This window comes from Microtus pennsylvanicus, chromosome 4 (genome assembly GCF_037038515.1).
Source record: "Microtus pennsylvanicus isolate mMicPen1 chromosome 4, mMicPen1.hap1, whole genome shotgun sequence".
Taxonomy (NCBI): Eukaryota; Metazoa; Chordata; class Mammalia; order Rodentia; family Cricetidae; genus Microtus; species Microtus pennsylvanicus.
In genome coordinates this window covers 47,641,794-47,664,380 of record NC_134582.1, presented here as the reverse complement: position 1 = coordinate 47,664,380, position 22,587 = coordinate 47,641,794, and positions in this window count along the sequence as shown.

The window sequence follows — 22,587 nt, the reverse complement described above, 5'->3', positions numbered from 1 at the left end:
TACAAGACAGTTATAAATCATGCTCTAGGATGGGAAAGATGGCTGGCTCACTGGATAAAGGCACTTGCTGCCAAGCCTGGCGACCTGAGTTCAATCCCCAGAACCTATATGGTAAGAAGAAAAATTGTCCCTCTGACCACACCGTAACACATACATGCACACAGACAAACAAATAAACACTTGTGATAAATAATAAGTTATTTATTGATCTGAAAGAGACTTATAATGCTAAGCAATAAGCCGGTCATAGTGTCCCAGCACTCAGAAGGTAGAGACAAGCTGGTCTACATAGCTGGTTCTCAGCTAGCCAGGGCTATGTAGTAGGACCCTATGTCCAGACAATAAAATAAAATTAGTATTAAGTAATCAAATCTACATGGAGCCGGTCATGGTGTTGTTTGCCTGTAATCTCAGTACTCAAGAGACTGACCCAGGAAAATCATGAGTTGAGACCATTCTGGGCTGTCGCAAGTCCTAGTCCATCCTGGGTTACATAGTGAGACTCTGGCTCAAAAACAAGTAAGTCTTAGATGGCATTGTTCCAGTTTTATCAGATACATGCACACATGTAACACCACCTTGAAACCAGTCTGTAACTTGAACCTGAGCTGGCCTTGAACTCACAGAGGTCTGTCTGCCTTCCACTGCCTCCCAAATCCTGGGTTACATCATGATTAACTCACATAAATTCGATTTTTTTTTTGAGACAGGGTTTCTCTGTGTAGCCCTGGCTGTCCTAGAACTTGATTTGTAAGCCAACGTGTCCTCAGATTCAGAGATCTGCTTGCCCCTGTCTCTCAAGCACTGGGACTGAAGGTGTGTGCCATCATGCCTGGCTTATAAATACAATCTTAGAAGAGGATTATATATGTCATAATCATTTCCTTGAACCTGGTGTACCATGGAATCTTTGTGACGGCCCTCTGATGGAGTATTTGTCTCTTTTCAGGGGTCTGCCCCTTCAGGAACCGAGCGTTAAAGGAGAGGGCTGAGGCTATGAAGGGGGGTGTCTTCTGGGGGCTCAGGGCTCTGGGCTGTGTACTAGATGGTTGCTGACTCGTAGTCCCCGAAGAGTGATGCTTGTTAGGTGCTGGCAGGAGAGAAGCGCTAGACAGTTGCCACTGGCTTCTAAATCTCTAGGCTATAAGGCACTGGTTTCTCAACATGTGGGTCCAGGACCCTTTCACAGGGTCACCCCAGACCAAAGGAAAGCACAGATACTGAATTACAATTCCTAGCAGTAACAAAATTACAGTTATGAAGTAGCTACAATGAAAATAATTTTGTGATGGGGGTCACCACATGAAGAACTGTATTAAAGAGTCAAACTAATTCAGAAGGTTGAGAACCACAGCTACACCGTTTTCAAAAACCATACAGACTGGGCAGGGTGGTCCCCCCTATTAATCAAAGCACTCAGGAGGAAGAGGCAGGTGGAGTTCTGTGAGTTTGAGACAAGCCTGGTCTACATAGTGAATTCTAGGCTAGCCAGAGCTTCAATGTGCACAGTGAGGTCCTTTCTCAAAACAAAACAACAACAACAAAAGAACCGTAAGGCACAGAAATGAAGAAGCCGGGAGGGGGGGGCTGGAGAGATGGCTCAGTGGTTAAGAGCATTGTCTGCTCTTCCAAAGGTCCTGAGTTCGATTCCCAGCAACCACATGGTGGCTCACAACCATTTGTAATGAGGTCTGGTGCCCCTCTTCTGGCCTGCAGGCATACACACAGATGGAATATTGTATACATAATAAATAAATATTTAAAAAAAAAGAAATGAAGAAGCTGGGCCTGCTGGTACGGGCCTATAACCCTGGTTCTTAGGGATGCTAAGGCAGAGGATTACAAACCCATTGTCCCCTAGTGACAGCAGGCTTCAGCCTGAACTGTAGATTGAGACCCTGTGGCACATGAAGAATGTTTGCTTAGTAGGCCCAAGGCCTGAGTTTGATTCTATGTTTGTTTGTTTGTTTTTTGAGACAATGTTTCTCTGTGTAGCTTTGGAACCTGTACTGGAACTTGCTCTATAGACCAAGCTGGCCTTGAACTCACAGAGATCCGCTTGACTCTGCCTCCCGGGTGCTGGGATTAAAGACATGCACCACCACCCACCTGGCCCTGAGTTTGATCTTTATCACAAATGGGAAATCAAACAAACCGAGTTATTTAATTTTCTGAGCTGCCTCTTCCTGTCTATCCTGTCTACTATCTGTCTATTCTTCTTAGATACCTACCTACTTACTGTTGATTACCCAGGCTGGCTCCAGACTCTGGATTCCAGCCATCCTCCTGCCTCAGCCTCTTGAGGAACTGGGGTCACAGGTGCATACCACTAGGTTCCACTTTCTCTAACTATTTCTTTTAAATTATTATTAGATTGGTGTGTGTGTGTGTGTGTGTGTGTGTGTGCGTGTGTGTGTGGTGTGTGCCTGTGTTTGCCATAGTGTTTGTGTGGAAGTAACGGAGAACCTTCAGGAATTGGTCTCTCCTTCCACTGTATGGATCCCGGTGATTGGACTCAGGTCATCAGGTTTGGTGACGAGGTCTATTACCTGCTGAGCCATCGCACTGGCCCTTCCTCAGCTGTATCGTAGAAAACTGGTGAGATCTCTGTGTTAGCGTTGGTCTTAGCCAGGCGGTCTCGGTTATTCACAGTCCACCGCTCCCTCCAGAGCACCCCAGTTTAGTGGCCGCTGAAGAAAGAACCCGTGTGACTTTCTTGAGAGCACAGAGTGGCGTTGGGCCATCCAGACTCCCTTGGCTCTTCCAGCTGTTTGGTCAGAATTTATTCCCCAAACATTTAGCAAATACCAGTTTTATGTCCAACCCTGAGCACAGAGAGAGAAACAAGGTAAATAGTCTTGGGGAAACCCAGAATTGGGTGGGGGGATATTTGGAAAGAAATAATTAGCAGACGGTGTGTGTATGAAAGGTGTGTAGAGGAGGAGTGACTAATTCTGTCCAGGACAAGGATGCTGGAACAGGGTGGAGAAGGAAATTGGGGAGTTCACAGGAGAAGGTCTCACAGGCGAGGGGAACAGTAAGTACCCAGCAGAGGAGCCTCAAACTCTGATATCAGAAACCAGCGCATTAATGGGGGTGTGGCCAGGAAGCAGGCAGAGGAGGAGCAGGGAATGCGGCTGGAAAGGCAGGTTGGGGCCCGATTTGGATGAGCTTTAGTGATGGCCCAATAGGAGCTGGCGCCTCGTGTGTGTGAAAGGCTGCGTGTGCCGCCCTTCTCAGAAGAGCCCAAGTGCCCGCCCTTGACCCAACAATTAAGATAATGACAATAATTTAGACTAATCACTCCAGATTTCATGCATGCCTTTAGTGTTAGGAGTTCCAGGCCAGCCATGCTTAGGCTGAGTTTAAAGCCACCACAGCCCTCCTGCCTTTCCGTCTCGGGTGCTGGGATTTCAGGTGCGAGCCACTGTTTTAGTTTGCTTTCTGTTGGCGCGCTTGAACACCGTGACCAAAAGCAACTCGAGGAGGAAAGGGTTAAACTCAGCTGACAGCTTCAAGTCCATCATCCTGAGAAGTCAGGGCAGGAACTCAAGAGAGGCAAGGACTGGAGCAGAGACCATGGAGGGTTACTGCTGACTGACTTGCTCCCCGTGGCTTGCTCAGTCTACTGTCTTAGACAACCCAGGACCCCTTGCCTAGGGATGACGTCACACAGCGGGTTGGGCCCTCCCACATCAATCATTAATCAAGAAAATACCCTACAGACTCGCCGACAGGCCAATATGATTGAGTCATTTTCTCAATTGAGGGTCTTTGCACATAGCTCTAGCTTGTATCAGGCCGATAGAAAACTAACCAGGACAGTCACCAGGCCTGGCTGCTGCATTCCCTTTAATCTTTAGGTTTCTGTCAATTAGAGCCACCTTAGACTCCATTACTCAACTTTAACTCAATTTTCTCTAAGATAGAATATTTATGCATCGAACAAGCCAGGCATGGGGGTGCACGCCTTTTATCCCAGCACTCAGAAGGCAGAGGCAGGCAGATCTTTGTGAGTTCGAGGACAGCCTAGGCTACATAGTGAGTTCTAAAACAACCAGGGCTATATAGAGAGACCCTGTCTCAAAACAAAAACTAAACAAGATTATCTATGCATTTAAATACACCCTGATTTCATGGACGAGTCGTGACCCAAATCAGGCACCCATGTAGATAGACACATAGAGACACAGACACACAGACATACACACTGTTCTCCCCAGTGTTGGGGATAGAAACTCCAAATTTTCCAGTATTCGCAGAAGCAGGCAGAACTCGCACAATGAAGCCGTCTCTATCCGTCAGGCAGTTCAGAACTCAGCATTTCACAGCCAGCCTTGGTTTTCTAGTACCTTCTTCTCCTCACCCACTAGACGATACCAAAGCAAATCCCACACATCACGTGACTTCCGTCTACAAATATGTTGAGACATCTTTATAGACTTTTAAAAGTACTTTTGTGCCGGGTGGTGGTGGCGCATGCCTTTAATCCCAGCACTAGGGAGGCAGAGGCAGGCGGATTTCTGTGAGTTCGAGACCAGCCTGGCCTACAAAGGGAGTTCCAGGACAGGCTCCAAAGCTACAAAGAAACCCTCTCTCGAAAAACCAAAAAAAAAACAAAAAAAAGTACTTTTGCTTGAATCAGAACCCAAACACCACTCTTTGCATCTGGTCAATTTGTCTTAAAGTTTCTTTTCAGTCATGATAGTTCCTCTCGGTATCTTTTTATTTATTTATTTCAACATTTTATTTATTATGGGGGGGTGGGCATGTGCCTGAAGAGGTCAGGGCAACCCTGCTGGAGTTGGGTCTTTCTGTCTCATGGTAGAAGAATTTTCCACTTTTAGAATTTGACAGATTGCATTTGTTTCTAATTTTTACTTCATATGTCTTATTTATTTATCTATTTATTTATTTTTTCAACACAGGGTTTCTTTGTGAAGCCTTGGCTGTCCTGGAAATAAGACCGGCCTCAAACGCTCAGAGATCTGCCTGCCTCTGCCTCCCAAACGCTGGGATTAATGGTGTGTGCCCCAGGTCCAGCCATTATGTCTTCTTAGTCCCACCACTTTTTTTTTTTTTAATTTTCGAGACAGGGTTTTTCCCTAGCTTTTTTTGGTTCCTGTCCTGGCTGGCCTCAAACTCACAGAGATCCGCCTGCCTCTGCCTCCCGAGTGCTGGGATTAAAGGCGTGCACCACCACCGCCCGGCTAGTCCCACCACTTTCCTATGAACTGGCTGTGCAGCTGAGAGGCTGGGTCAGATTCAAGTTTTAGGCGATGCTATGCGCTTTCTACTGCAATGAAAGGAGTACAGAATTTCTGGGTTTTCCCCTTCTTTGCCTCTTTTTAACTGCCCAGATATAATTCCGAAAAGTTACAATATAATTCACCAGACGTTTCATTTTATTATTGTAAAGATTTATTTATTTTACTTTGTGTGCATTTGCCTGCATGTTTGCATATGCAGTATGTGTGCTTGGTACCCATGTCAGAAGAGGGTGCCAGTCCTCCGGGAGCTGGAGCTACAGAGGGTTCAGAGCCCCGTGTGGGTCCTGGGAACCTCACCCAGGCTATCTTAACTTGGGAGGCATCTGGCATTTTAAATTGTTCTGTTGGGGGCAGGGATGAGCTGAGCTGGCACAGGAAGGTCTGGGTTGATCCTCTGTGATGAATAAAATCAGATGTGGTGGTGCACACTTGCCCTTGGGGGTAAAAGAGGCTGAGAAATTCAAGGTCATAATCAACTACGTTGTGAGTTTAAGGCCATTCGGTGCTGTGAGAGACTGTCTCACACAGCCTAACCTATGTAGATGAAGTGTACACTCTAATGACTTTCAGTATCTAGTGTTGTAAAGTGATTGTCACCATTTCATTCTAGAATACTCAAACCATCCCCAAAGCGTTGTCCCACGTAGCTGCCACTGTCATCCACCAGCGCCTGCCAGCTGCTACCCCCATTTTCTGTCTCTCAACATTTCCTCCTTCTGGGGGTTTCTACAAAAGGAATCACGGTATGTGACATTTTATGTCTGGTTTCATTCACTTAGCATGAGATTTAAAGGCACACCCATGTTGTAGCACTGGTCCCTACTTCAGTTCCTTCTCACGGCTGAGTAATATTCCAGTAAACGATTATGGCACATTTTATTTATCCCATCACCAGTTGGAGGGCATTTGGCTTGGTGCCACTTGCCAAGTATCATGAACAGTACTGGTCCTACGAGCATCATATCCAGGCTTCTTACGAGCACATGCTCTCAGTTCTCCTGCTGGTCGTCTGTTTCTGTGACGTTACCATTGTTGGGTGTAAGCCCCACCAGATTATAGTGCTATAGAGAGCCCGTCTGCTGCCCACCGACGGCTCCAGGAGCCTTTCCCCAACCCTGGCTCTGTTGTTGTTTTGTTTTTAGGGTTGACTTCCTGTCTTGCATCATCTGGTCTTGGCTGTCAGGGCTGAAAGGATCCTCTCACCTCAGGTGCCCGAGTGCTGGTGCTGGCTCCCCATTATTGATGATCCCTGTCTATGATCTCATTAGGTGTTGCAATGACTTTTGTAGTCCCGCCACCCCGTTTGCATTAATTAGTCAAGATTTTTCTAGACTGAATCATAGATGCGAGGAAAAGGTGAACTAAACCATTCTTCCTTTCCACTTACGTTTATTGTGTGACTTTTTAATTTATGATTAATTTCATAGATGTCTAAGTGTATTCTGATTATGTCACCCCCTTCAAATTCCTCCTTGATTCCTTTGCACCCTTTTTTATGGGGGGGGGCAGGGTGTCCTGTAGCCCAGGAGAGCTTTGGACTCATTGCATAGCTGAGGTTGGCCTTGAACCCTGATCCTCCTGTGTTAGCATCCCAAGTGCTGGGATTCCAGACATACATGACCATCCTCAGGAAGATTAATATCTGATTCTTTTTTTTCATTTATAAAATATTGATATCTTTTAGGTGCTTAAATGGTCAAGGGTTTCTATAACGTTGCAAATAAATAGTTGTGGCTGCTGCTGGCCGTAGTCTGGTTGTTGCTCAGCTGAACAGCTGCTTTAATAAATAAACCTGTTTTCTTAATAAAAAAGTTAGGCAGTGGTGGTGCATGCCTTTAATCCCAGCACCCAGGAGACAGAGGCATCTGCCTTTGAGAGGCCCTGAGTTTGGTTCCCAGCACCCGTAGCAGCTGGCTCATGATCACCTGCAGCTCCAGCTGCAGAGGGACCCGACCCCCTGGCCTCAGTGGACACCCACACTTGGGTACACGTGTCTACACCCTGACACCCGCACATACATAATTAAAAATTATTTAAAAAAAAAGAAATTCCCTTTTCCCTTGCGTTTTCTTACACAGGTGAATGCCGTTTCTCTGCTCAAGCCTTCTCCCTTCCAACCGATCAGTCTCCATGTACCATTCTTTCAGACTGCACCCCAAGTGCCCCTTATTCTGTATACTAACAAAGACTGGGGCCCCAAAGGCCAAACTCCTAGTGCGTGAGTGGGCACTGCTTCTGAGCTGGACATCTTTTGTAGGTGGGTGAGAGTTTTTCTTTTAATGGGGAAACCTAGTAACAAACCTCGTTTCCAGCCCCCGTGCTGTCTGCAGTGAGCATGCATTACCCACAATGGAACAAAAGGTAAGTGCTTAAAAACTAAACAAAAGAGAGGCCGGGGAGGAAGGAAGCAGTGTGTTCTCCCGGCTTTCCAGTGCCCTTTCCTCTCCACAGACCGCATCCTTGACTTTCTGTTCCAGGGAGAGTGGAACCTTTCCTCTGACTCAGAGTTTCAAGTGTTTCCCACCCCCTCAGGCTCCTGCATGACTTTCAGAAGCAGTCTGCAGAGGGCTCTGGGGAACGATCATCCGCGGGAGACCGGCGTGTTAACTAGCAGTGCTGGCTATTCCAGCTCTCAGACTAAACTCACCAAGACACGGCACTGGGCACTGCTCCGTTTAGACATCTGACTATCTCTCAGGGAACACTCAAGGGTGGGAGAGGTAGTGGAAACCTCTCAAGGCTCCTTCCTGCCCCAGGGATCTGTGACTGACAGCAGCTCTTCAGGCCCAAGGCCTTATTGTACCCCTGCAGGCCCATGAGTCCAGTAAAGGCTCTGATGTTCGTCTGAGTGAAGCCCAGTGGGTGCTGTGTGGCAAACATGATGAGCAGATTTTTGTGGTGTGAGCCTTCCCGAGCAGGTACCTCAAAGAAGGGAAGAAGCCTGAGTCAAGAGGCAGCTGAGGCACACACATCCGAATTCTAACCCTTTGCCCTGGCACTTCTGGCATTGGTTATGCATGGCAGCCATACTCTCTGCCCTTGCACGGGAAAGAGACAGGGTTTCTCTGTGGCTTTGGAGCTCTTGTAGACCAGGCTGGCCTCGAACTCACAGAGATCCGCCTGTCTCTGCCTCCCAAGTGCTGGGATTAAAGGCGTGTGCCACCACCGCCGGGCCTGACAAACTTTTAAGTTACGTTCATTTGTTTAGTGTAGGTAGGTATGTGACTGTGTATATCTAGAGGTTAGCTTGTGAGAATCGGCTCATGAGGGTCTGGGGGACCAAACTCAGGTAGTCAGACTTGGTGGCAGGCTTGTCATTTTGGAGGGAGACATACCGACAGTTGAATGCCAGCAGGAGAGGGAAGGAGATCTGGGATTCTCTCCTTCCTGAGACCCATCTCTCTACTCTTTAACCCGGGGCCTTAGTCTGGCCCCTGCTGAGCCAGGCTCTGCCCAAGGTTCATTTCAGAGACTTCTGTAATCCCCGCAAGGACCAGCATCAATCTTGCCCACCTACAGTGGTGGCAGCGTGACACCAGATTCTTCCTAGCCAGTGAGAGAAGAACTGGAAGTTTCCTCCCTTTCTCCAAGCCTCTCTTTCCCTCCCTTTTGCAGGGGAGCTGACTGCGCTCCCTGAGGGACTGAGGGAAGCCACGCTGGCTCTAATGTGATTTTGCCTGGCTGGAGCTGGCAGCTGAGAACCACTTTCCTGGGCTTGCCCTCTGCTGGGAAAAATCCATGACGGAGACAAGGCAGCTGGCTTGAGGGTGCTTTGGAGCCAGAAGGGCCACACAAGAACATCCAGGCCCAATATAGATGCCCAGGCTACCTTTCTTTCCTGAGCGCTCCCTAGAAAGCCAGTGCTTTGGGGGAAGGTTTGCTTGCTTGAAGCACAAAAGGAAATACAAAGAGGAAATAATAGAAGAGAGAGAGAGAGAGAGCAAATACAACAGAGTATAAGACTTCACACAAAAGATGGGGGATAGAGGCTCTGAAGGTCAAAGGTTTAATACCGCCGCTAAGCCATGTGATTTTGGGTCATGCTACTTATGATGTTTGCCCAAATTCTAACTCCCCAATTTCTCTAAGTGTTCTAAGACCTCATAGAGTTGAGCAGGGACTTAGTTGATACACTTTGTGGGAAACTAGAACACAGGAGATAGTCAATATTCATTTATTCCACAGATGACTGAAGAGAAAAAAACCCACTGACGTCTGGAGTCTTTGTGATTTATCAGTCTTGCTCTATAGCAATGGCAGCCGTAACTGCTGCTCAATTTGCTGGGGGCCTGATTGTGTAGTTAGATGTTTATCAGGCACCAGTAGCATCCCCAGGCTCCAGAACTGGTTTCTCTGGTGGTTCAGGACTGACACACAGGGAGGGAGAACCAGGGTGCATCTCCACTGAGCCCTGAGCACTCTGGGAACTGGTCCTTCCTTCCTGCTACCAGGGACACATTTCTGTTCCAGGGGAGGCCTGGATGACACAGCTCCATGGCACTTGGGAAGCTGTGTCCCTGCTGAAATTGAAAAAAACATCCTTGAAAGTTGCAACTTTTACAGGGAAGGTTACCATGCCAACCACAGCCTCTGTGCCCAACGGGGATGAAAGGAAACAAGGCCCTGGGTGACAGGCAGCTATTGTGTGTTCACAGACTTGCCTGGAATCTATCAGTGGCTGCTAACTGCTGCTCACAGGACAGGGCAGAGAAATCCAGGTTAGATTTCAGTGGGGCTCCAGGAAAGGCAGGGCTGGGGAACACTCTTCTGAGAGTGATCCCCATCTCTTGGTGAAATGTGTGGGTGTGTACTGACAGCCCGTGGAGGAGAGGGCTCCTCCACACCTGGATCTGGCTGTCATGGGAACTCAGTCTCCTCTGGATGCTTTTACTCCCCTGCCACCTTTATCCTCTGGAGGAAGGACAGGACTGTGGGGCAGGTCACTGAAGCAGTGGCCAAAGAGAGAGAACTGGGCTGGTGTCACAGACCTGTAATCCCAGATACTCTGGAGACTGAGGAAGATGGCTCTGTAGGAGTTCAAGGCCATCTTTTGCCACTTAGGGAGACCCTGTTTTAAAATGAAAACTACAAAAAGAGCTGGGGTTATAGGTCCGCTGGAGAGCCTTTGCCTAGCGTGTACAAGACCTTGTGTTCCAGTGCCAATATTTGAAGGAGGGTTGTGAAGGATGCCTCTCCTCACTGAGACAGGCCTTCAGGAAGAATGCCCAAGCCCTCAAGCCAGGGCTACTTCATGTTAGACACCCCACCACTAACACCACACACACACACTTCTTCTCTATTTCATTTGGCCACCACAAACCTGCAAAGCAGGGGCCGTTACCCCCTTTCACAGAATACCTGAAGCCTCTGAGAAGGTATTGTTTCCAACATTAACCAGCTGGTAAGGGGAGAAACTGGGATTACACTTCCTCTGAGCCCTGAAGGGGAAACCCCACACCTTAAGGACGCCTTATTTTCTTCTAGGCATATATCTTCCGAAGCAGCTCCCTGTTCCATCTTTTAACCCGAGGAGGTTAAGGAGACCCAGCAGACATCTGGGAAAATCGCCCAGCTCACAGCAACGAGGTGGCCACCCTGGGCTGTCCCTGCGCTCAGGGGTGCCAATAGAGAAGGCGACCCGCTCAAGGTTGCAGAACGAGCGCGGCCAAACTGGAATTCCCCGCCGGCTGGGGCATCCATCAGGCCCCACATCCAAGGAGCGAGGTGTGCTGCTCCCACGGGACCCCGCGTCCCGGAATGGCATGCGTGCAGCTCCCGCGGGGTCCTGCACCATTCCTGTCCGAGCGCTGTGCAGCTACCCCCGGGCTCCGCATCCCGGGACCGCAGGCCAGCAGCTCCCCCTCCAGGGGGGCCAGGGGCACGGAGCGGGCAGGGCGGCCCCGGGCGGCGGAAGTGCCTCGGTCCCGCGCTCCCCGCCCCCGCCCCGCCTCCCCGCGCCATGTATGGCGCTTCCTTCCCCAGCCCTACAAGGAGTTTCCTTCTCTGTCACCAGCCCATACATGGCGCTTCCTTCCCGGCGCAGCTGGCAGGCTGCCCGCGGGCTTGAGCACGGCCCCCGCGAGCAGCCCGCGGCGCCGTGACCCTGCCAAGGAGGAGAACGGCGGACAGGCCGGCCTCCGGAGCCCCTCGGGACAGCACCGCCTTCCACCCCGTAAGGTCAGAGGCGCCCGTCGTCGCCATCCATTTCATCTGCCCCACTTTTCTCCCCCTCCCGAGCACGCAGCACCCCATCGCTGGGCATCCTTTAGCCGCTCGCAACTCCGGAGCCACGGCCACCCTCCGCCCTGCCCCCATTTCGCTTGGCGATTTGGTCTTTTAAGAGCATCTGGCTGCTTCTTGCTGCTCCCCGCCTTTACTCAGGCGCCTTCCTCACAGGCTTGTGGTAGAGCGAATGCTCCTAGTTTTCCCTAACGTGGTTCAAACCAATGACCCGAGGGAAATCTTTCCCATCCTGCCCATAGGTCGGCAGACGATGCACCTAGCAGCTTTGTGCACCGGTTTGTCCAGACTGCAGACTTGGCCTTGCTCATTGCATTCCTAGTTCACCTCAAATGCGTGAAAGTGAAGCAGGGACGGACCCTCTTATCAGGCCTCTGCAGCCTTCTTGGATTTCCTGTGGGATGGAGGTTCAGGAGCCCCAGAACCCTATAAGAGTGATTCAGTTTTGTAAGGGAAGATGGAGCAGGGGTGGGGTGGGGGAGTAGCGACGCCTAGGTGTACAGCTACAGTGAGCAACAGCACCCACGAGGTGCCCCTCACCCCCAGAGTGGCCTCTCTTGCTCTGCCTGACAGCTATCCACTATTTCAAGAACCGACAAGCTCCTCCTGCAGGCCCTGCTACAGCAGCTGCAGGGACCTAAACCTGGGCCAGACACTCGGGTACTGAGGCGATCTGCCCTAAAAAGAAAAAGAAAAAAAGAAAAGAAAGAAAGCAGGTCAGAGAGAGGGGCAGGCACCACAGTCACTGAAGTCCAGACATGCTGGGTGGAAACAAACCAGCTTCCCTGTTGCCCCGTATCCGCCCTGAGAGCCTTGCGGCCAGAGAAGGGGTTTCTAGTTCCAGGCAGCCTATGAGCTCTTGTTGTGGGTGTTTATTTTTACATTACATTTTTATTTGTGTGTGGCTGTGGCAGTCAGAGGACAATATGTAGAAATCCCATCTACCGTGTGTCCCAGGTCCTCTCTGCAGGACATCTTTCCGCCAGTCCATCTTTCTCTTCCTCCTTCCAGACTTTTCTTTTCTGGTTTCGATCTAGAGTGAAGTGCCTTACAGGCTTCCAGTCTCCCCCAGCTACCAAACTCCCATGCCCCAAGACTACAGCTAAGGCCTTTCAGTTGAGTTTTGTGTCACCGTGAGTGCTATGAGAGGCTCTCAAAGCTCCAGGAGCTGCCCTGAGCGTTGTCCTCAGCAAGGCTACCGCCTCTTGGGGGAGAAGATCCTGAAGACCAGGTTTCCTGCGGTTCTTCCCGCCGTCTCCCGCTTCCTTTCGCCCTCTGCTGGACGATGCCTCCCTGTCGAGGGCAATTCAGGGGTGGAGGCGGTGACTGCTCCTGTGAGGCTGGGAGATTCCGGGCTGGAAACCTGAGAACTATTTATAACAGCCTGGTGGAGGAATGGTGTCGAAGGTGCTGAACTCCACGAGGATTCGCGGGAACCCCATGCTTCTGCTTGGCAGGCCTTCTCTTTCTCGGTGACGTGGCTGCGAGTCTCAGAAAACCCCACGAACTTCTAGGGGTCTTGAGTCTCCCCTGAGAGCTCTGATGCCAGCTTTTTCGATTTCTTTCGAGGGTTGGATATTTATTTGATCTGGGTTGAGAAGGTGAACCTTTTTGAAGAAATAAAAAGCATGGGACACGCGGTGTAGTCTCTTGAGATTTTCACGAATTTGTTGTTGAGACAGGATCTCTCTCTCTCTCTCTCTCTCTCTCTCTCTCTCTCTCTCTCTCTCTCTCTCTCTCTCTCTCTCTCTCCCCCCATAGCACTGGCTGTCCTGGAAAACTCACCATGTCGACCAGCCTAGCCTCTTGAACCACCAGAGATCCAGCTGCCTCAGCCTCCCAAATGCTGAATTAAAGGTATGTGCCAAGACTTGCATTTTTCTTAACCAAATCTCCACAGGAGAAGAACAAAAACAAACAAAACTGCCCGCTGCTTAAAATACCAAGCTGGACTGGATGCCTTTTTCTTTTTGAAGCAATGGTGGAGTTTATTAGGATATTTTAGAGTTTTAAAATTACATTTGTTGTGTGTGTTTGGGGGGATGGCAGGAGATCTGACTGTACACATATAGAACCACTCTTGGAGTTCAACTTTCTACCATGTGGGTTCCAGGGATTAAATTAGGTCATCAGGCTTGGTGGCTAGTGCATTTAACCCATTTAGCCATGCCCTTAGTTGGGAATTTTTAATATATATAATTTTTTTAAATGTGTATGCGTGGCCTGCATGTATGTATGCACACCCTGTGTGTGCCTGGTATCCCTGGAACTGACATGTGGGTACAAGGGAACCGAATTCTGGTTAGAAGCGCAGTAAGTGCTTTTAACTGCTGAGCCCTTAATGCAGGTTTTAATATTTATTTATTTATTATATATACAATATTCTGTCTGTGTGTATGCCTAAAGGCCAGAACAGGGCACCAGACCTCATTACAGATGGTTGTGAGCCACCATGTGGTTGCTGGGAATTGAACTCAGGACCTTTGGAAGAGCAGGCAATGCTCTTAACCACTGAGCCATCTCTCCAGTCCTTAATGCAGGTTTTAAAGAACATTTTTTAAAAAAATTATGTGTATATGTGTGTCTGTGTGTGGGTGTGGGAACATGCAGGTCCTGCAGAGTCCAGAGAGACTGTCGGGTCCCCTGGAGGGGCCTGAGTGTTCTGGGAACTGAACCTGGGTCCTCTGCTAGAGCCGCGTGTGCTCCTTAACTGCCAAGCCTCCCTCTGACCTTTATCATAGATTTGTAATCACTAGGGTTGGGCGAGAGAAGGGTCTTGGGAAGAAAGTCGGGGTGCTGCCTTTGTCCCCTTGTCCCATAGACTCCACTGCCCAGTGCCTTTCATTTTCTGGGCTTTGCTTGTTCTTATTGTTTGCAGGTTGACTGCTATAGTCCCACTGTCTGATGAATAAACTGACTGGAGGGTCGGGGTTGCCAGCACTGTGTGTGGAGTGATGCTTGATACATACTTCATCACTGTGCTGTTTATGGTTTGGAAAGCAGCTTGGGGCATTTGGATCTTTCCCCCAGAGCTGCGATAACTTCTGGCATCTGACTTCAGAGTACTGTTGAGCCCTGACAGTATACAACAAAAGAGAGGGCAGCCTTGGCTAGCTGGGAATTCTGCATTGTAGACCAGGCTGCTTTAAACTTGGGACCATATTCATGCCTCTGCCTCCTAAATCAAAGCCCTTGTCTTCCCATGCTAGGCAATCATTCTGCATTGAAGCCCTATCTTCAGCACTTCCATATCTTTGTTTGTTGTTTGGTTGATTTTTTGTGACAGGGTTTTTCTCTGTAGGCTTGGCTGTTCTGGAACTCACTCTGTAGACCAGGCTGCCTCGAACTCAGAGATCTACCTGCCTCTGCCTCCCAAGTGCTAGGATTAAAGGCGTGCACCATCACCACCCGGCACACTTCCATATCTTTTTAAAAAAAAAATTTTGGGGGCTGGAGAGATGGCTCAGTGGTTAAGAGCATTGCCTGCTCTTCCAAAGGTCCTGAGTTCAATTCCCAGCAACCACATGGTGGCTCACAACCATCTGTGCCCTCTTCTGGCCTTCAGGCATACACGCAGAAAGAATATTTTATACATAATAAATAAATATTTTTAAAAAATTCTTTTTGGCTGGGTGTGCCGGCACACATCTTTAATGCTAGCACTCAGGAGGCAGAGGCAGGTGGTCCTCTGTGAGTTCAAGGCCAGCCTGGTCTGCAAAGCTAGTTTCAGGACAGCTAGGACTATTACACAGAGAAACCCTGACTCCAAAAAACAAACACAAATGGGGTAATTTTTAATTATGCACATATGCATGTGATAAGTGTGTGCACATGCATGCAGGTGCTCTCAGAGCCCAGAAGAGGGCGTCAGATTCTCTCGAGCTGGAGACTGAACCGAGGTCCTCTTACAAGGGCAGTCTTTGCTCTTCCAAGTGTTCCGAATCTTCTCCATATCACACTCACAGGCCTGTAGGTTCTTCTCCTTGGGTGTGAAGTAGCTGTGAGCTTCCTCACAATGATCCAGGCTCTCTCCAAACTGTGCTGTGCACATAGAGACCTTTTGAAAAAGAGGTTTGAGTGTCACCTCCCTGATTAAAATACCGCAGTAGTGTCTCCATATTCTTCAAATGTGTTGTGAGCTCAGCCCCACCTTTCACACTCGGTGGGCGGGATCTGCTCCCTGGCTTGCTTATCTCTGTCTTTCCCCCTCCCTTCTCCCTCCTCTCTCCTCCCCTGGTCCTTCCCCCCTTCCACACGCTGGGACGACAGACGTGAATGACCAGGCTCTGTCTGCCTGGGTTCTCCAGGTTCAACCTTTGTCACACGCTCCCTTAGTTCAGAAGACCCATTCCCATGGCCTCCTCAACAAGCTGTTCTGGATTAGTGATCCTCTTCTCTGTCAGGTCAGTTAGCCCCGCGACCTCTATTTCACACATAACCCTCCCGGCGTTTGTCACAATTAGGATGTCCCATCAGAATGATTCACTAGGCTGGAAGTCTAGGGCTTGTCTCTTTTGTTCATGAAACATTCCAGGGGGCTTACCCTTTGCTTGTCTATAGTGTGTAGCAAACAACTTAGTATATTTAATAAAACTTCCATTTCAAACTTGAACCTGAAAGAAAGGCTAAACAACATCTCAAAGTCACAGAGCCTTTAAGTGGACTGCCACTGTTCCCCTGGACAGCAGACTCCAGTGTCCACCCCACATCCATTAAGTAGTTCTCTGAGTCCCAGAGAAGGGCCTAGGACTCAGGTTCGATCCCCAGCACCCACATACATGGCCACTTATAACAACTGTGACTCCACCAGTTCAAGGGGATCCAGTGTCCATTTTGGCCTCTGCAGCGCCAGACACAGAAGTGGTGCTCAGGCATGTGATGCAAGCAAATACCCATTCATAAACAAGACAAAACCCCAAGATCAGATTTCACCAGGGAGGGCTCTGCATGGCTGATAAGCATATGAAAAGATGCTCCTATTAGTCATCAGAAAATGCAAATCAAAACCATAGTGACACCAGCAATGAACAATTTGAAAAAGAAATGAAGATAACAATTCCATTTTCAACCACAAAGAAATGCCCAGGAATAAATTTAGCTCAGGTAGTAGAAAGATTGTTCAATGGAAATTATAAACCATAGTGAAAGAAAGAAAATCTAAATAGTCATTCTGTGTCCTTGAGTTGCAGGACTTAATTTTCTCTCTCTCTCTCTCTCTCTTTTTTTTTTTTGACAGTGTTTCTCAGTTTAGCCCTGGCTGTCCTGGAACTCACTATGTAGACCAGGTTGGCCTGGAACTCAGAGATCCTCCTGCTTCTGCCCACCAAGTGCTGGAATTAAAGATATGTACCTTCTTCACCTGGCAAGTTATTTTTTTAAGTGAAAAATGAACAAAGGACAGGAACATGCAGTGCCAATGGCCAACAGTCATATGTGTTATTTATGACATGGGTGACGCAAGGCCCCGCGGGTGGGAGACAGACAGATACGCCATGCAGAGAGAGTTAGGATATAGAGTTTATTTAGTGGGTATTGGGAACGGTATAAGAGTAAGGGGGTATTGGCGGGGGGTTGGGGGAGAAGGGGAGAGAGAAGAGGGGAACAGAAGAGAAGAAAGGGAGAGAGACAGCAAGCAGCCTCTTCAGAAGAGTGATGGAGAGAGAGAGAGAGAGAGAGAGAGAGAGAGAGAGAGAGAGAGAGAGAGGGAGTGCAGGCAGGAGATCCCTTGCTTGCCTAGGCAGGAAAAAAGCGGGGCTTGTCTCTTAAAGGGACAGGGTACCCAGGTGACAGGGCAGGCCAGCAGATTACAATATGAACATGTCTTTGAAACGGGGTTAGTCATTAAGGACATACAAACCACCATGCCCAGCTCTCTGTGTGGGTTCTGGGATTCGAACTCAGATCCCGATACTTGTAAGCACTTTATTGAGCCATCTCTCCAGTTCCTCAAAAGTTACCCAAAGATTGGTAATGGCAACATTATTCACCATGAGTAAAAAGTAGTAATGAGCCAGATCCCCCAGGGGAAGCAGCAACTGTGATGTTCATGCAATGGTGTACTACTTTGTGATTCTTACATGCAACATTTTCAACACCAAGTATGTGGGTGTGTGGAGTCTCCTCCCATACCAACCAATTCTCTGTCTCCCCCGACATGAACTGGGTATCCATCAGTTCAATTTTGACAGCTGATTTTAGTGCAGACACCATAGTTTAAAGGTTCAGTCAGTCCTGATAGATGTGATGTCACATGGGCCCACCGTCTCTGAAGACTAGGGTAGGAAGATCCAGGGCAATGAGTTTCAGGCTACCCCAGGGTGTAGTATAGGATTGTACTAAATGGGGCAGTGGTGGTGCATAACTTTAATCCCAGCACTCGGGAGGCAGAGGCAGGCAGAATTCTATGAATTGGAGGCCACCTGGTCTACAGAGTGAATTCCAGAACAGCCAGGGCTACACAGAAAAACCCTGTCTCTGAAAACAAAAGGCCATGTTGAAAGGAAGAAAGAGAAAGGGAGGGAGGAAAGAAAAAGAATAAAAAAAATATAGTGAGATCCTGACAGAAAGGGACAGATCTCTAAGTTCAAGGCCAACCTGGTCTATATAGCAAGTTCCAGGCCATCTGGGGCTACATAGTGAGACTATCTCAAAAAATGAAATTATAGTGTGAATTTTCTAGGCACCTATTTTAGAAATGGTTTAATACAGGGTCTCATTGTATTTATATTATACCTTATACACAATAATAATACATTGTATTATACCTTAATATAGTTAATAAACAAGTGAGAAATGATGAGTATAGAATATCAATATCCTGCCGGGTGGTGGTGGCGCACGCCTTTAATCCCAGCACTCGGGAGGCAGAGGCAGGCGGATCTCTGTGAGTTCGAGGCCAGCCTGGTCTACAAGAGCTAGTTCCAGGACAGGAACCAAAAGCTACGGAGAAACCCTGTCTCCCCCCCCCCCCCAAAAAAAATCAATATCCTGAAATTTGAGTAACTTTCTTGCTTTCGGATGAGGTGAGGACCGACTCGGCTCTTCACACGCCCGTCATCTCTGCAGCTAACCGCAGCTCCCATGTAGGCCTAGAGCTCCAAGTGAGAAGGGGCCACTCTGTGTCCTCCATATTTCTTAACACTTGCCACTCTTCACCTTTAATGCCTCGTTAACTGTTTCGTTGCTGGACAATAACCAGAGCCTGGGCCTTCTGCTCTTCATTGCCCGCTTACCACTGAGCCTCAGCATGCTGAACAGGGCTCAGCGCATAGGAAATGCCTGCGACCGCTTGCTCAGGGAAAGGATGGCAGCGAGGGGTGCTGTAGACAAGCCTGGGGGGGGGTCTGGGTTTCGGAGGCCCTCTGCTCAGGTCCCCAGGCTAGAATTAATCTGTTGCCTATCTTTCAAGTCAGATTTGAAAGGGATGGGGCATGAATGGGAGGGCGGCCTGGGCTACAGAGTGGACGTGGGGCAAGGGAAGGTTCACAGGCCTGAGCACAGGAGCGCAGCTCCAGTGCTGGGGTCAACCCCAGGGCCAGACATACAAGGTAATCCTCAGCTCCGCAGTCTTGGCCAGCACGACTCTGCAGGGGGGAGCTCCATCTCTTCCGCAGCTGTCATCCTATCTTCTCAGAGGCTGCTCTGCAGCCTCTCTGAGTGGCCTTGCTATTCCCATCACCCCCCACCCCAAAGTCCAGACTGGGAACTTGTTCAGTTTAGACAGCCATAGAACAGGCTTGTGTCCTGGCATTGAGTCCTCGTTTCTCTCCCTTTTGAGCTCTCCTTTGCCCCCACCTCACAAGATCCTTGCTCCTTGCTTGAGCCTGTCTCTGAAGCTGCCGTTCTTTCTGTAGCTTCCCCAGGAATGGGACCTCTAGCTGAGTGGTTTGGAGAGCCAAGCAGAAAGGACCACACAGAGCCATGTAGGGTGTCTCAGCGGAGTGGCAGAAGGTGCTGGGAGCTTGGGGCAAGAGAAGCAACTGAGTCATACACTCAGGCAACCCTGACTCGGGGAAGTGACTTCAGAGCACTCTCTGGGTGTTTGGCCTCCTTTGGTTATGGCCATTCACTTGCCCCCTCACAATCTGTTCTTTCATCCAGAGCACTGGAGAGAGCAGGGTTTAAGAAAATAAGGTCACCTGTTTGCTGCGACCACAGACTTTAGAGTTGTTGGACACTCGTGCTAACTTAGAGCTCGGCAGGTCATCTGTGATGTTGCTCTCTGGTCTTCAGCCACCTTTTCTGGGTTGTGACGGGAACAGGATAAGATCCAAGGCTCTCGAGTGCTAAAGTTAGGATTCTCAAAGACCCAGGCATGGTGGGTGCATGCCTGTAATCCAGCTCGTAGGGGGTGGAGGCAGGATAACTAGGTCTGTGACTGGCCTGGGCTACATAAACCCTGTCTCAAAAACGCAAGTACTGGGGGACTGGAGAGACAGCTCAGCAGTTAAGAGCACTTGTTGCTCTTGTAGAGGGCCTGGAGCCTGTTTCCAGAACCCTCCTGATGGTTCACAGCCATCCACTTACATGGGATCCAATGCCCTCTTCTGATCTCTGCAGGCACTGTATTTATGCTGGTGCAAGACATATATGCAGGCAAACACCCATACACATTATTTTGTGTAAGAGTATTTTGTCTGCATGTATGTCTGTGTAAATGCCATAAGAGGTTATCAGATCCCTGGGACTGATGTGTATGAGTGGCAAGAATTGAACCCAGGTCCTCTTGAAGCGATTCCAGTGCTCTTCCTGAGCTCGCGCTCTCTCTCTGAAACAATCATTTTTGAAAAGTGAAGGTATTAGGCTACTGTAGTCAAGAGCGGACTGACTGGAGACGAAGGACACAAGTCTGTCTTCAGGTTGGACTCCATGTTTTCAGATAGCTGTGCTTCTCCATCGCCTGCTGCTTGTCTAGGACCTTGTCCTTCGAAGGTCCCCAAATAGTCCTTGTTCCTTGTAGCTCTGTCTGTTCTGGAACTCTCAGAGATCCACCTGCCTCTGTCTTCTGAGTGCTGGGATTAAAGACATGCACCACCACCGCTCAGCTAAAGCTAGAATCCAGCTTTGGTGGTTTTTATCTACAGTTCACATCTCAGTGTTAACTGTCCTATCGATATAATTTGAAGAGCAGGGGCAAGGGTCAGGCAAGAGGGCTCAGGAGGGGGAGGGAGGTGAAGAGAATCACCACCTACACGTTGTCCTATTTTTTTATATAAGCTGTGACATGCACCTCTAAAAATGTTAACAAAAATGTGATAAATTGAAAAGAAAGTAACCTAGTTGGGGGCAAGTTTGGCACAATGCAGGTACCTGTCACTCTTATGTCACCAGCCACTTGTGATGCTGAGCAAAAAGGGCAACAGTCACTTGAGGCAGGGGTGATCTCAGCCCTTGGGAGGCAGAGGCAGGTCGGTCCTTGAGTTTAAGGTCAACTTTGAGTTCCAGGACAGCTAGGGCTATGTAGCAATCCTGTCTAAAAAACAAAATCAGCAGGGCTGGGAAGATGGCTCAGTTAAGAGCACTGAATTCTCTTCTAGAGGTCTTTTACTATTCAATTACTAGCAACCACATGGTGGCTCATAACCATCCACAATGAGATCTGGTGCCCTCTTCTGGTGTGCAGGCATAAATGCATATATAAAAATAAAAATTTAAAAACCAAAAAACCATTTGAAACCAAGAGTTTGTGCAAGTTAGCAAGACCTTTCTTGTTTCCAAAGGAGTGGATGGGTGGGCGGTGGCAATGTAGCTCAGTGGTGGAGCACCTGCTTAGCTCAGAGCTGGACTGGGGCTAATTAATACAAGCCCAAGGACAAACACTACCGTTTGGAAAATTCTGTCTGTTCTATGAAGACACTGGATAAATTGTTTTCCTCCAACCCTAGAGGCGGTGTCTTATGTAACCAAGGCTAGCATTAAACACAGTATAGGATGACCTTCAATTCCTTGATCTTCCTGCCTCCATTTCCCAAATGCTAGCATTTTAAGTGTGCTCTTCCAAGGTCTGGTGAGGATGCTGGAGGTCACTGGACTCCTTTGTCCATCTTCAACTGTGTTGGGGGATGAGAGGCTATCCAGTTGAAATGTGTGCTGTGGGAAGAAGTGTTTCCGGACACAACTCAGGCAGGGTGGAAAGCCTGCCAGTGGATGGGCATGCATGCCCACTTAACCTTACTTGCCCCAACAACATTTTCCCCCCTTAAGGGAATCCCCCTTAATGCAAGGATTACTTGCATTTCATGACTTTGGAACCAAAAAGACCTGACCGAGTCCTAGATTGCCATGTAATAGCTTGGACAGATAGAACTATGTCTCTGTGGTTTTTTTAAGGGTTATGTAACTAGAATGTCAGTGACTACAGTTATTTTACAGGTGACAGTTCAAACCTAGATTTCAGAGGGCAAAACTGAACAGACGTTGAATGAGCCTCCTGGGTTCTTCCTCCTTCTTTTGGTTGACTGCCCTCCCTATTTCTCCATACTGCAAGGACAAAGCAAGTTGTTCCCGACATCTGATGCTGGTCACAGATCCGGCCTTTGCAGATGAAGCAGATTTCAACCATAGCTAGTATCCTTGTAGTGTGGCACCACCTTGTGGTCACTGGTATAAAGTCACTCTAGACACATCCACGAGGAAGCTGGTAGCCAAGGAATCTTGATATCAAGTCTCATCACAGGCCCAATCGAGCTCCAGGTACCGGGCTATGCATTCACCATATGTATTCACCATTATGAAATTCTTCAGGCGGTCTGTCAGTCTTTCCAGCTGGGAAGGCTGGCCTAGAAAACTCCGCTCTCCTGCCTCCAGAGTGCCGGTGTTGCAGTGTGCTGGAGTGTCTGTCACATGTAGTTAGTTCAAAGCCAGGGCTTTTTAACACCTCATGTGCTGGGGAACTGGGTGGGGGCTCGGCATGGTACAAGAGTCAAACCCAAAGTCTTCACATATACTGGACAAACGTAGCACTAAACTACATCCCCAGCCCTTTGTTTTGAGATAGGATCTCACTAGTTTCAGCAGGCTGGCTTTGATTTGCCCAAGCCTCCCAGGGATCAGGGATTACAGGCTGGTTCCTGTTAAG